The sequence below is a fragment of the Canis lupus genome, chromosome 31 (assembly GCF_003254725.2).
Source record: "Canis lupus dingo isolate Sandy chromosome 31, ASM325472v2, whole genome shotgun sequence".
Taxonomy (NCBI): Eukaryota; Metazoa; Chordata; class Mammalia; order Carnivora; family Canidae; genus Canis; species Canis lupus.
The window spans coordinates 10,994,085-11,009,905 of record NC_064273.1 but is presented as its reverse complement, the minus strand read 5'-3'; the positions used below and the strand labels follow the sequence as shown (position 1 = coordinate 11,009,905).

At 33.1% G+C, this 15,821-nt stretch overlaps 1 protein-coding gene and 1 long non-coding RNA gene across 13 annotated transcripts in view; both read left to right on the top strand.

Annotated features, from left to right (window-relative positions):
* Nucleotides 1-7,791, top strand: part of LOC125754137 (uncharacterized) — a 35,892-nt gene extending 28,101 nt beyond the window's left edge. The window contains exon 3 of the long non-coding RNA XR_007407626.1: nucleotides 2,843-7,791. This is a non-coding gene — a long non-coding RNA (uncharacterized LOC125754137). The remainder of the gene's footprint in view (nucleotides 1-2,842) is intronic.
* Nucleotides 1-15,821, top strand: part of ROBO2 (roundabout guidance receptor 2) — a 1,648,622-nt gene that overhangs the window by 438,987 nt on the left and 1,193,814 nt on the right. The gene's annotated exons all lie outside the window — the stretch shown is intronic.

Here is a 15,821-nt window from a genome sequence, read left to right as displayed (position 1 = left end):
TTTTCTCTTTTTTACACATCAGTGAATGCTCTCCCTATGTGTGAAAAACTGAAGACCAAAGTTCATAGCTGTTTACTATCTTCTTGTCTAACACATGCATGACAGAGTGTTATACTAAAAATATCTAGTCCACTACTTGCATTTTTTTTTATTTCATGAGGAAAAAGGGTACTATCTTGTAGATGTATTTTTTTTTTCTAATGGAAATAGGCTTCTGTTATAACTCCAAGAATCATTGATAACCCAACTTGGTGGCGCTTCTCCAGTTGATTACATTATTACCAGTATCAGTTTGCTAGGATTTAACTTGGTGGCATGTAATTTGGTCCCTGAACACTAATGTATTTCTAGGAGCACGTCTGTGACTGAGTGTTTAACTTTAAAGTCATCCTCTGTCACTCCATTTTTGTGAGTGCCTCTTTCTTGGAAATTTACCTAGAAAAGTCACAGATTGTGGCAGCCTCTAGCATAATGTGAGATGCCTTCTAGGCATAAAATAAAAATACTAGAAACACAGTTAAATAATTTTAAACTTTTATTTTGTGATTTGGTGAAAGGAATACTAGTCAAATAAACCTTACAAAGAAACAAAAGTTAAAATGTTACATTCATTAGTTTTGTGTGTGTTTCTAAATTCATGTTTCCAAAAGAGATTATTAAATTGATCTCAACAATGGTAACAAATCAGAAAATAAGTGAGTTGCTAGGGTGTCAGTTATTCCAAACACTGTAGGACTTGATGTACTAAGCCATCGCAAAGTGTTAGATGTTTATTGATGTATTTATTTCATTAACGATGGTAACCTGTAAGAAATATATAATTTCATCACTAAAATCAAACATAAAATATCATCTATTCATCTATCCATTTTCTTAAAGAAAAACCATGTGAAGAGAAGTAAGATACATCCAAGACTTCAAGGAACCCAGGCTCTGGTAGGATGCACAGATATATACATATAATTACATTGCAAAGTAGTATATGGAGGAAGACAAGTTAGTTTATACAGAATATTCTAGAATCACAGGAACAGAATCAACAATGCTGCCTACATTTTTCAAGGAAGTTCTGACAGGATGTTCAACCTTCAGCTGGGTTTCAAAGGAGTAGTATTTTGCCCAATCAATAAGTAGTAGGAGCCATTTTTAAAAAGTGGGAACAGAGTGTAGGAATGCAGAGTCATAAAATTTTTGGCAAGTGTAGGAAACTTCTACCAACTTGATATTGCTGGAGCAAAAGCAATGCACACAAAAAAAATTTAATTAAAAAATTTATAGTAAATGCTGCTGAAGAAAAAAATGATCATAATTACTTTGTATGCAGTGGAAGGACTTTCTATAGACAATGACAAGGAGTCCTTTTTTGACTTTTGGAGGATGATGAAAGTCCATAATATAAGCAATAGTAGATTGTGCTTAATAATGAAAAGTGATAGGGATATGAATAGGAAGAACTGAGCATAGGAGCAGACATTATTAGAGAAAATACTGCTGTAATAGTACATAAGAGAGATGCTGTGGCTTAAATAAAAACAGAATTTATATTTGGGATATAAAAATAAAAGGAGTGACCGACATTATAAGTTGCATGGCATACATATTAGACAGATTTAAGTCTATAAGGGAGAAATGTCTCAGTGTAGACGTGCTAAAAGTTTTCTTTTAAACTATTAGTTTTTAAAATATATATATTTATTTAAATGAGAAACTAACACATTCTTAAAATCTATTATTTTGCCTATAGCCACATGAGAATATATTTGTAAATATTTTTCATATTACTTCACTTTTAAAAATGTTATCTTTTTAAAAAAAACAAAAATGATTTCTTAAAAGATTTTATTTAAGAGAGAGAGAGGGAGCACACATGGGTTGGAGAGGAGCAAAGGAAGAGGGACAGAGAGAATCTCAAGTAGACTTCACTGAACATGGAGCCAGTAGACTTCACTGAACACAGAGCAGGGCTCAACCTTATGAACCCAAGACCTTGACCTGAGCCAAAGTCAAAAGTCTGACATTTAACGGACTGAGCCACCCAGGCACCCCCAAATAAAAATCATTTTTAAGCTCATTCTAAATATCCTTCTGTCCATTCCTATTTCTTTATGGAAGAATTATCGGGATATTCCTATATGTAGCATATTCAACAAAATGTTGTGTTGAAATTTAAGATAAATTGGCCTGTTTGGAATAACATTTCACTAAAACAATATTTAAGAGGAATTCTGAATAATTCTGACAACTTGAAAAATCTTTTTTTAAGGGTTTTTTTAAAAATGTATTTATTCATGAGAAACACAGAGAGACAAAGAAAGACAGAAGCATAGGCTGAGGGAGAAGCAGGCTCCCTGTGAGGATCCCAATGTGGAACTCAATCCCAGGATCATGACCTAAGGCAAAGGCAGATGCTCAATCACTGAGCCACCCCAGTGCTCTGACAACTTGGAAATTCTATATACTCTTATTTCAACATCAAATTTGAAAAACATAGATAATTATTTGAAAGCAATTTCTTATGAATATGAATTTTATGATAAATTTTTAAATGCTTATAAATTATTTGATAGAGGCTATTTTGTTATTATTTTTTTCATTAAATATGAATTAGCAACAATATGAAGTAGTGTTTCTAGTGACCCAGATTAATAGACTTTGAAAACATTAAAAACATTTCAGCTCTGATTTGAGCTATTACTTGAAACTTTGTGCAGATGAATCTTATGTCTTGTGGTTTTAAAATTGTATTTCTGATGTGTGTTCTTCATTTGACTTCTTATATTAAAGCTTCCATTTCCTTTCTGCTCAACAGTTAATCTTCATTTTTATTTATTTTTCTTTAAAGGTTTTATGTATTTATTTGAGAGAGGAGAGAGAGAGAGAGTGCAGGGGGAGAAGAAGAGGGGGATGAAGAGGAACAAGCAGACTCAGTGCTGAGCATGTAGCCCTATGCGGGCTTCATCCCATGATCCAAGATCATGACCTGAGATGAAATCAAGAGTCTGGTGTTCAACTGACTGAGCCAGCCAAGCATCCTTCTTCATTAAAAAAAAAAAAAAATCCTTCAGTTATCTTATCACTATTTCTATGCTATGATTACTCTTGGCTTAAAAACTATTGCCATTAGCTTTTGTCTCATGTGTTTATCTCTTCTGCTTATTATTTTGCTGTTAATTTGTGGACATTCTTGATTCTTCTGTGTTGTGTAGGTATTTTTACCATGATTCTTGTTATTGGTACCACTAGGAAAAAAAAGGTAGATTTAGTGCATAGCCTGTGCTTGATAGCTAATACATTTTCAGTGGAATTTGTTGAATACAGTAGTTTGATTTCATGTCGAACAGCCTAGTTCTTTAAGGTCTAATTTTTAGAAGATGTTTATATTAAACTCCAGATCTCTAATGTCCTTTAATACCAATTAGATATTCACTCAGCTACAGAGAGAGAGAGAGAGATTTGGCATGAATTTACTCATTCATCTAGTCTACAAATATTTATTGGTTGCCTAATATGTGGAAAAGTACTTGCAAAGTGCTAAAAAAAGACGTATAGAGATGAACATTACTTAGTTCCTAGTTTCGAGGAGTTTAAGAGTCTACTGAGGGAAGTAAGACATATTTACAAAATACCTCAATGTAAGTTAGAAAGTGAAAGATATGAAGAAAATGATACAGATGAAGTGTCATGGACATTTGGAATAAGGGAAGATTATTTCTATCAGGAGAACATAATATTATTTATTTATATATACAGGTAATATTTTGTATCTTCTATTATGTGTCAGGCAGCATTATAAATATGATAAAGCATTGTGATGAAAAAGTAGATTCTCAGCTCTCTAAGACTTCATAGTCTATATGGGAGGACTAAAGATAAATAAGCAAATAAATAGTGTAACTTCAAAATGCCTGAAGTGATATGAAGGAAAATGAACATTAGTAGGTAGTGACTGAATGAGTGTTAGAGGGAGTTGCTCTGATTTGGATAGACAACATAGGACTTTTAAAGGAGGTGCCATGTGAATTAAGTAGTGGAACCAAAGAGGAGGCATCCATCTGGATCTGCGCTATGTTCTCTACACAGGTCATCTAGTGAGAATGAGCTCTGCCCGTTTCACCATCTAACAAATGGTCAATGAATACTGAGAAGTGATAGGAGGTAAGCTTGGAAAGGAAGGTAGGAGCCAAATTTAGATGAGGTTTAGGTGTTGGATTTACTTCTAGTTTAAACAAGTACTCATTGGAAATTTTCAAGCAAATAAGTTCATTTAAAGAAAAAGAAGTTGGCTACGGGAGCTGAGCATAGAGAAAGAGAAGTAAGTAAGGCATAGGAAATCAAGAATTAAGGGTAAGGTCAAATTTGGTTAGAAGAACATATATAACAGGAATGTAGACTATTTTTTGAAGGTTTATGATGTACTTAGTACTTGTCTACTTCTCATAACAGTAAGGTAGGTGCTATTGTTATTTTGCAACTGAGAAAACTGAGACTTAGAGAAGTTAAGTATTTTCCCTGTGTCTCACTGCTGGTAAGGGACAAAGCTGGAATTTAAACCTATGTTTAAAGTCATGCTTGGAGAGCCTGCCTTCAAGCACAATGTTCTATTCTGGTACTAACTCCAGACATTATCTAGAAAATATCTAGAGCTTTCATCAACTTAATGATCTTCTGAGATTGTTTAACACGTTAAAGAAAAGTCAATGAGGAGACTACTAATGAATGAAGACTACTGTGAATGAGAAATATTATGAAGAATGCAGAATACTGATGAATGAGGAGTGTACTAATGTAATAGGAATATCCACATTGGTCAGAAGAGGAGGGAAAGCCAGGGAAGAGGCAGAGAGGTAGGAAGAGAACAGGGAGAGAAGAGATTTCTTGGAAGGCATGCTATTTACAAATGTTACATGACTGAAAAGGTGAATGAATCTAACATGGTGCTTTCTTATGGCCATCAAGGGGGGCTTCTTGCTTATTCTAGAGGTTTAGAGGGTGTAGGAGAAGTAAGGAAGTTCGGATGATTCAATAGGATTCAAACTAAAGGGAAAAGAGAGAGAAAAGATGTTATGAGAGAGTGTAGAGCATTTTGTTTTGAGGCTAGGCATACTTTAGCATCGTTTCAAAACAAGAATCAAATAAAGGAGAGTTCAAAGTTGTAAGCAAATGCAAAAAGATGTGAGAATTGATGAGATGAAGTGAGCTAAAAACAGGTAGATTTTGGAAAGAAAGCAAAGTTTCTATTCTGACAATTAAAAAAAGAAGAAGAAGAGAGGTTGTTTAAGTAGTCTGAAGGCTCACTTAGCATGCATTGTCCTTATTCCTCCCAGGTATTAAATGTTCTGTCATAGGAGTAGAATATATAGCTTTGCCTATTCAACTCTGTTCCTCCTTATACAACTATTTAGTGAACAAATAGCGAAAACATTCAACAGTGACTGTTTAGCAAATACAACCAACCTCCAAATGCCCCACATGAATCAAAACAGCTTAAGTTTCACTTTGATGGATATATTCCTGCTTTTGACACTGGTCAGAGGCTTGAGTTTACAATTATGTTATTTTTACAATTATGTTATTTTCACTTTTAGCAATTTAATTTGGAACTGAAAATGTTTTCTTACGTTTTCCCTAGTGAATGGTACTCAAATTACTTGTCAATATTCTATTTCAAGGAATGTACAACAATTGGATTTTTGTTCTTTTAATGTGTGATGAGAGAGAAAAAGACACAGATTATCTGGCATATCCAGTGCGCAGCAACTGTCAACAGTTCAAATGGCTTTATGGTGGTCATAGGTCATTCACACACACACAAAAGCACCTCTGATTCTGTTAGAATAAACTTAATAAATCTGACAATATGCAGCAAACCAGAATAAGTGACCTGACGAGTAGGCTACTTTATTTCGTGAACTCTATGAAAGGTTTCACTAGAGACTGAATTTTCTAAGTGTCAGTGAAATTTCTGTTCAGGATATTCCCAGAGGATGGAGAGTGGTTTAAACTAAGACTTTACAATGGCAGTGTCTGCCACAGAACTGGCAGATGTCAGAGCATGTGACGAGACAAGCCAGGCAGCGGTGCAGAAGAGCATCCCTGATAAAGCTCAGGGAGAGAATAGATGATTTGTTTACAGTGGACAGATTATAAATAAATCTGTTAATCAAGGGCACATAAATGCTTTCTCTGCCAACTGCACAGTCATTTCAGTCGGGGTGAATGAATCATGCTGAAAAAAAAATTTGTTCAAGTAGTTTTCTCATAATTGCTACTGAAACTGTCCTTGGGCACACGTTATACATGGGGAGATGTTCATATATTTGTTGAGCTGGCTTTGTAGTAGGCTGTTTATTCTCAACAAGTACTTTAGTCCATGCTTTAGAGACAAGAACAAGATAATTAGCTTACTGGGTACATGTTCATATTCAGCCTTTTAGACCATCTGAGCCAACTCTTTGGGGCTCTGCTATTGTCTAGACAAACTTGTAGAGGAACAAAGCAAACAAACAAGCTTAAACTGTAAGACCTATACTTTAAAGAATGGGGTGGTTAAGCCTTAAAAATTGAAATCCAAAAGTTGGCTTCCGTGTGTGTGTGTACATCCAGTCCCCTTATATATTCCAGGCTTGACAGCATCCCGCAGATCTATATTATTCTGTCTGCAGAGTCTCTCTTAAAAAAAAATCAGTTGTTTTAAATATTTAAAAATAGAAGATCATAATAAAAACAGTTTCTACAATTCCTTAAAAAACCTGCAGGTTTGGCAAAATGCACCCATATTTGGGATGGTGACAGTTGTCTGAAGCTGTCTAGCCTGATAAATCAAACTAAATTGTTCCGGCAGAGTAAATCACTTACCTGACTCTTCCAAATGTTAAGGCAGAGAGCCCTGGCTCAGCTTTTTGACATTCAAGAATTGTCTGACTGGTATGGAAAGCCCATTGGCAAGTGGAATATTTGGCAATACACAAAAACAGAATTTGGATAAATCAGTAGTTATTAAAGTCAGATACTCTTCCAAGGCTGTTAGAATCGGTCACAGTCCACTCAGTACAATATTTTATCCCCATTCCTCCAAAATATTGTCATTCATCTTATTCTTCCATACACAGATTTTGATCTAAGTATTTGGGTCAATTTCTCTGAATAGAAAGAGTAGGAAAGGAAGACAAATTTAAGTGAAAAGATTGAGTGGATTAATATATACTGATCAGCATATCACTTCTGCAATGTGATTCATTTTCTTGTGTCTGTAGGTATGTATCTCGTTGACAGAAATATATGTCAATTTTCACAGCCAACAAAACACAAGCTAGTATCTGCTAAATGTGTGGAAGGTTGACTAGAGACCGAACAATCTGATTCTGACTACTCCGATAGTTTAATGATTTTCAATCCTGAATGAGTACATCTTTAAATTTAAGATAAAATGCTAATATTTTTTTTCTAAATAAAAGCCATCACAAGTCAAGACATATATTTAAATACAAAGGACATGTATATGTATAGGACATATATACATGTCCTTTATATATATATAAACACATATATAATATATTACATGCTATGTTTGTTTTGATATGCATTTTATTATAAGTATATATTCATGTATATTTGTTTAACATATATATTTCTTTATTTCTTTACGGTAGTTTTACCTATCCTTAGAAGAACATAGTTCATAATAATAAAGCAAATCAGACCTTCCACAAGTATTTATTGAACAACTACTATATGTGAGGTATTGTTCTGAAAATACAGCAGTGAATAAAACAAAAGATCCTGCATCCCTTATTCAGAAAGTGTGTATTCATTTCTGTATCTATATATTTAAAACTGATATACATAATTTAGAGTTCCTTTTTCTGCATGTATCAAATTTCCTCCGTGTTGATTGCATCGTGGTAGATGATGAGATAATTTCTTAAATGAAATGGAGTCTGTGCTGGGGAGTTACCCCAAAGATACAGATGCAGTGAAACGCCAGGCCCCCTGCACCCCGATGTTTCTAGCAGCAATGTTCACAACAGCCAAACTGTGGAAGGAGCCTCGGTGTCCATCGAAAGATGAATGGATAAAGAAGATGTGGTTTATGTATACAATGGAATATTACTCAGCCATTAGAAACGACAAATACCCACCTTTTGCTTCGATGTGGATGGAACTGGAGGGTATTAAGCTGAATGAAATAAGTCAATCGGAAAAGGACAAACATTATATGGTCTCATTCATTTGGGGAATATAAAAATTAGTGACAGGTAATAAAGGGAAAGGAGAGAAAATGAGTGAAAATATCAGTGAGGGTGACAAAACATGAGAGACACCTAACTCTGGGAAATGAACAAGGGGTAGTGGAAGGGGAGGTGGGCGGGGGGTTGGGGTGACTGGGTGATGGGCACCGAGGGGGGGCACTTGGTGGGAGGAGCACTGGGTGTTATGCTGTATGCTGGCAAATGGAACTCCAATAAAAAAATAATTAAAAAAAAAAGGAGTCTGAAGAATCATTTAGGACAAAAGGCTGGGCTGCAGTATCAAACAGGGTGTTTAAAGTACAGGTTTGAAATTGAGTTGTGTTGATTCTTTTAATCCAGTATTGAAAATGGCATATCCCATTGTTCTTCAAATCCTTTTTGAGCTCCAACTGTGGGCCACACACCATCCGAGGAGCTGACAGGAAAAAGGTAAATAAACTATGGTCCTTGTCCTCCTACCCTGTAGGAGGGTACAACCATTTATAATAATTGGCATTCGGTTTTAAATCAGGGACTCAGGAGAGAAGATGGGATGGTCATCTTAGTGGACCAGTAAGGAGTAAGGGCAGATTTCCTGAAAGGAAGGACATTTAAGCTGTCTTGAAGAATCATCACTAATAATAGCAACGTGTATTTGTTTAACGATTGTATTTACTAGAATTCATGAAAGCAAGGATTTTTTCCCTTATGTTTTTATTTGTTTCTGTTTTTCTAGCATCTAAAATTGTGTGTAGCACATAATAGGTAATAAATGAATATTTATTGAATAAATTTGCTAGATACAGTACTAATGAATTGTCATGAATTTTTCAAGCCCCTAAAACAACCCTATGGGGAGATAATTATAATTGTTACTCTTATTTCACAGATGAAAAACTGAGGATTTTTTAATTTTTTTTTTATTATTTAAACAAAGCAACTTGTTTAAAATCATGAAATTTTTAGTTGATAAAAGCAGGAGAGTGTGTAAGTAGGGCAGTTCTAGAGTCTTGCTGTGGACAAGTGAAGCTTTGTGAGATGACCAACAAGCATCATGTCCAATGTGTGCAGAAAGGCAAAGGCTTAAAAATTAGACCATATTTTGAAGGTTCTTGTATTGTTTCCAAAAAAATTGTTTTTCATAAAGGTAATGGGAAGTCATTTAAAATATTAGAAGCAAGAGGATGATCTAATGAGATCTTAGTCTTAGAAAGTTCAATCTAAAATCGTTATAAAAAAATCGTTATCAATATTCACGGGAGTTAGGCAAAAATTCATGCAACAAAACCAGTTCAAGGTTTCTCATCCTAAATATACTGAGGATCATGAAAAATGTTTTCTGTTGTATGCTTTTTTTTTTTTTTTTTTTTTTGCATACAATTGCTGGGTCGTCAATCTGTGACTTGTTCTTTTGTGTCTCACTCTTGCATTGCACCTGTAGGTTTTAGAAATGGAATTAAAATATGAAAGAGAAAATACATATTATAAAGGATCATTGCTGTGTAAAATTGTACAAACTCAGTGACAGTGCAACTTTTCCCAAATCTTATATGACTTTTTATTTCTTCCTGCCTTTCCTCCAAACTTCTTTCTTTGCCCCTTATTTTCTAGGTAAATAAAATTACTTGCAATTTTCAGAGTGTGCCCTGTATTTTTGTGTCTTCATCTCCAGATCATTTTTTTTCTTTTCCAAGAAAGTTAATGTTCATTGATAACCCTATTCTTGACAGTTTTTCCCATTGTTTTTATGTATCTTTTCATCCATCCATTCATCCATTACATAAATGTTTTATATTTTATGTCCATGGATATAATAAGCAACAAATAGTACATATTATTCAACATATTTTTTCCTAAATAGCACATTTACTTTAATGGACTTTTAAAATCTAAAACAATAGTCTGGGAAGATTTTAAAAGTTGAATAATAGCACGATTTAAGAAAGCAAATTAGCTTATGTAAAAATGTTTTCAGAAACTATACATAAAATTTTTATTGCTCTGAAGTTAGAAAACAAATTTTTTTAATGGAAGTACTTTACATTCTACTCAAATTTTATTCAGGGTTTGTATCTTATAAATTGATTTTGGGTGTGCAGGGCAGTATGTGATATGCACAGTAAACAGGTATTGAAATATTAGCCATAAAAACTTATTGACTGTGGTATTAGCTGACATTTCAAATCAAGAATGTTCACAAGTAATGCCTTTAGGAGCTCTTTAAAAGTGGGGCAGAGAAATTATCCACTAGCATGTACTACATGTTTTAAAGTAAAAAAAAAAAAATCTACATAATAGTAAAAATACAGAGTCTTTTAAGAAAATGACTGAACCTTAGGTTAGTGTTAAGATGGAGCCCTGAATTAGATTCACCACTAAAACTTTCAAATGGAAATAATTTGTTGACTATGAATAAGGTATTTGAAAACAATAGAAAGATATCAAAAAATAGAAAGATATCATCTTGGACTATGATTTCTTGTTGAGATTTATTTTCTCCAAATATATTACTGCATGTGCTCTGTACAATCTATATGCTCTAGACTTATAAATCTTAGGCTCAGTGTTACAGATAAACAAGAATCCATAAAATTCTTTGCCTCCATATCTTTTTAATAAAAGGCATACATTATCCCTGTAAGACAAGGCTGTTTTCCGATTTGGCTGTTTGTATGACAGACAAATACAAGCAATGACAGAGCTTCTTGTGAAGTAACTCATCTTTCCACTTCCTTTTGTTATATGCATCTATATTAAAATTAAATTTCATCAATTGCATCTAGGCAATGAGTTTCAGCCTCACCATTTATCTCACTAGAACATAAGATTCTAGAGTTAAGAAAAATATTTCTTTGTTTCAGTTTGCATCTACCTTGGGGAATGATAGTTACATTTATTTGTAACTTATGGTTTTCAGTACTCTACTCAAAGCAAATTGCAGTCATTCTTCACTTAGGCTTACACGTCTCTTGTAATGTTAGCAAAGTTCTACCAAATTTCCACTGGTCAGGGCTTAAAATAGTAATTCTCCTGAAATAAACTGTTTTATTAAAAATGTGATACTCATTATATTTAGTTCATACTCAAATATGACTGTCCATTTCTTTCTTTTCTTTTTTAAAATTTCATTTATTTATTTGAGAGAGAGAGCACTAGTCTGGTAGGGGGTGTGGGAGGGGCAGAAAGAGAAGCATGCTCCCTGCTGAACCAAAGGCAGATGCTTAACCAACTGAGCCACTAAGATGCCCCTGTAACTGTCCATTTCTATTAAAAACATTCAAATGTGCCCCCTGCCCGACCAAAAAAAAATGTTGATATACGAATATTTCATTCAAATCCAGGAACACTATTGTTATGTCACTTCTTTCATAATATTAAAGACTGTTGATGCTTTAATCTTTGAAAATACTGAGATTATAGTAAAATTTTAGTTAATATATAAACTGTTCTACATATATTTGTGTATATATATATTTGTGTATATATTTGAAACTGATTTATCAAAAGCTTTGTATTTTATAATTTTAAATTAAGGGAAAACAAAGTGTACATTAAAGTGGTAATTCTTATTTCTTAATGCAAGTTTAGTATAGCTATGATTTTTACTATGCTAGAGAGTGCATCTAAGATGAAACTCATTAAAATTCCATCAATGCAGTCTTGGTTATGTTAGTATATGTAAGTTAAATAATTAAGCCTGCAATAGCCATAGCTTATCCTGTTCCTTTTTCATTGTATTCTCTCTTTGGCTTTCTATTCCTGTGTACGTCTATCACTGAAGTATGGACGTGAGTATGTCTTTCCTCCTTTGTAAATGATTATCATCTTCTTCTAAAGGAATTCTTCTCTTGATCCACCTTTTCTTTTTTTTTTTTAAAGATTTTATTTATTTATGAGAGAGTCTTGATCCACCTTTCCTTTCAATGCCTTCCATGTGCTACTGCTCTATTAATGGATTCATATTACATTCAAATTAAAACTTCTAAGGACAGTATGTATTCTGTATGACATTTAATGCCTATACTTCCTGACAAATCACACAGGAAATGAAGTCTATCTGCATCTACTAAGTAAAGCAAAATAATTTCAATATTTATTCTGTTAGTGTGGACCATATAAAAAATACAAAAATAATAAAATACGTTATTTAAATTCAGTTAAATAATCCATGTAGAATCTTTCACATAGTGCCTAGTAAATAGCAAGCAATCAAGTAATATTATAATAAATATTTTAAACATTAAATGCTATTATTATACATTTTGTGTATGATATACCTTCAGAAAAGATACTTATTTAAAATTGGGAACAGAGCATTAGCTTATAGAATATTTCTCTGGTCTGAATCAAAAGTTTGAGATATCCATTGTTCTTTCCATGCTTTGTTAGTTACTATTTTAACAGAAGCATTTGTTGTAAGAAGGATAATTTTTAAAAAATAGTGAAGATAAATGCTTCCTGAAAAACAAACAAAAATTGTAATGCTACAAGTCTATGGTTTAAAATAAGACCTATTAGGAAGACAGTAGACTCCAAGTTTCTTTAAGCACTGTAAATAGATAAGTAAAAATATATATCTGAGAACTCTCATTCTAATTTTATTAGATGTTTTCTTCACACCACTATTTTTTTTCTAAATGGCAACAGACTTTAATAAGATTTTTCCTTTCTCTCTCTACATATATTTATGCCTAATTATCAAAAATAATCTTCTCATTAATAATGTGAATCTTAATTACAAGTTGGAAAATTGATGTACCCTTTTGGCTACATTATTGCAATGGCTCACTATGAAACAAGATTGTTTGGATAATGGTTTCTTGGTTAGCATGAGTTTTGCTTTAATTATTTTCAGGCATTTCTGGAGCTCTGGACTGTGGTTAGAACTTAGAGCTTGTTCATGAACAGTGAACTTGAAAAACTCAGAAGATATACACAGCATAGATACCTGCATATATTATTTTGTCTCAGAAGAAATAGAATAGGTATTAATAACTCCAGAAACAAATGCCATTAAGTTGTAGATATTGCTTCTTCTTATTTTTTTTTAAAAGAACCATGACAGCATATATTGGACTGACTGTAAGACATCTGATAAATGTTAGCTTTCTTTGTACATTTTGCATATACAGTATATACGAGAAAGAATGAAACAATAAAGAGAAATAGTTATGTTTTATAGAAGATTGATACCTTTGATGTACTGGAACATTGGATTAAAATTTATAATAACCAGGCACAAATTAAATCTATGAATCTATCTGTTTTTGATATAATTGGGGGTAAAAAATCACCTCAAATGAACTGAATTTTGATGACCTTTACAGAAATTTGTATTATTTGAAGAAATTAGTAATTTAGTGTAATCACAGAACTCCTACTCAATTCTTGCTAAATTTTTGAAAAGAATACTGCTTTTTTAGTTGAATTATTTTAGTATATTGAATTATTTTAGTATAGAAAAAGAGATTGGCTTAAATGCACATTTTTAAGTACATAAATTTAAACATGAAGATGTAGGTGCTACTAGTAAGCTCCCCTGAGCTGACAACTTAAATGGGGGCCTGTCAAGTGTCAAACAGGTGACAGCTATTGTTCTACACTAACAGTAAAATGCCATGTTTCCCAGATATCATGTCTTACTGTGTATCAAAATCACCAGGGGAGCTTGTTAAAAATATAGGTGTCCAGGTTCCATTGCAGACCTATTGAATAAGAATCTCTAGGTACAAAACCCAAGGACCTTTAATGTTTTAAGTAGCCCAAGTGGATTTGAAGTTGTTTCAGAACTGATGCAGTATGTTCCTTACTGAAGTACAAACATATCTCCACATTAGAAATAGTCATACTTAGGAGGAATTTGGAAAATGTTTTATTTACATTTTTACAAATGAAGTTCTAGCACAGGAAATTTGAAAAATTATGTAGTGTACAATACCAAATTAATAGCAAAAGCAGGGCAGCCTAGCTGGCTCAGCGGTTTGGCACCACCTTCAGCCTGAGGTGTGATCCTGGGGACCCGGGATTGAATCCCATGTTGGGCTCCCTGCATCCTGCATGGAGTTTGCTTCTCCTCTGCCTGTGTCTCTGCCTCTCTCTCTCTCTCTCTCTCTCTGTGTCTCTCATGAATAAATAAATAAAATCTTTTAAAAAATAACAAAAGCAGTTTTTGGGGAAATTAAATGGTCATTGTGAAAAACTTTATCAGATTTTTGAAACTTTTATAGCAACTTTGTTATTAGGAGCTTTAATCTAATCTTATTTGATTCCCTATGTTTATTAGAAATAAACCTTGCTAAAGTAAAAGATATATATCTTTGTCTTGAGAAACACTGTAGAAGATTGGGAAGGAAGGGTAGTGTAATTGGCTTAGTGAGAAAGTAATATAGGGGAGAAATTACTCTGAAGTCATATAGCCTGTAGGAAGACATGGAATGAGGCTCAGAATGAAGTTTAGAATGGAGTCTTTGAAACTCACTTCATTTACTCACTATCAGTCTTATTTTGTGGTTGTTGTTGTTTTCACCTCATGGCAAGGTGTTAGGCTTTACTCGTATCTTTTATCATGCAACAGGTCGGTGTGAAATTGTAGGAATATGGTTGGATTTGCTAATAGGGATACAGGAAGATAAAGGAGATTTAAAGGAGAAAGAAAATAGAAGATTAGAACTATTTTTGTTTAGACATTGCACCTAAATTAATAATCTTCATAATGTGCACTGGGTGATGTATGAAATTCTTGAATCACTATATTGTACACCTGAAACTGATGCAACACTGTATGTTAACTACACTGGACTCTAAAAAATATATAAGATAAACTAAAAAATCTATTCAATTAATCAACTATCAGGTTGTATAGAAGATAATTTGAAGATATGTCACTAATGTGTGGAAGTATCTCATCTAGTTAGACAAAACAAATCTTACACATTAAACCATAGTACGTTATACAAAGCCATATTTAATTACATGGTTATATCTGCAATAGAGATGAAAAGGAAGCAATTCAAATGTGAGATAAATAATTGAAGATGGGAGTAATTGCCAAGAGTCTCATTCTGTTTAAGTAAAATGTGAATAGAAGACAGAAAGAGAGAAGGTATTTAGATAAGAAAGAATCATGTACACAAAGTGATGGAAGTGAGAATGGTTCAAGTATCATGTGAGCTGACTAGAGGAGAGACTATGTGTGCAAATATAAATGGGAATATTTTGGATTAAAAATCAAGTCATACAAGACTAGGTGCTGAAGTTATCATTTAAGACAAAAATCTCTTATAATTAAAACTGGCCTTAAATTAAATAACCACTAGGAACTCCTTATATAGTTTTTACTATACACACACACATATATATATAAATTAGACATATATTATTCTATATTGGACACATAAACAAAATATAATTTTGTACTATTTGCATCATTTCACAGAGAGATGAGAGATAAATGAAAAGAAATAGAGTCAGAAGTTCTTACATTAATTTTGTGTTTGTTAAAGGTATATACATGCTGTAAGCAGCCTTGAATAGTAAATAAAATGATTAGAGAAAGAAAAAGAATTGGCATGACAAGGGTCTATTATGTGCAAG